Consider the following 211-nt stretch of genomic DNA (forward strand, 5'->3'; position numbering starts at 1 on the left):
CTTTGTTAATATAGCTGCTGTATAGTTGAAGTTTTTGTGTAGGTTTGATTAGAAAAACTTGTCTTTACTGAGGCTCCATATCTGCTTCTGTCACTGCAGGCTTTTTTCTCCTCTGGAGAGTTTCCTGTTGGTAAGATTTGTTCTCTTTCCTGGTCCCTAAACAAATGGTTTAGAAAACTTGTTTCTTAGTGAAACAAACTTTGGTTAACAA

This window comes from Fulmarus glacialis, unplaced genomic scaffold (assembly GCF_000690835.1).
Source record: "Fulmarus glacialis isolate BGI_N327 unplaced genomic scaffold, ASM69083v1 scaffold39948, whole genome shotgun sequence".
Taxonomy (NCBI): Eukaryota; Metazoa; Chordata; class Aves; order Procellariiformes; family Procellariidae; genus Fulmarus; species Fulmarus glacialis.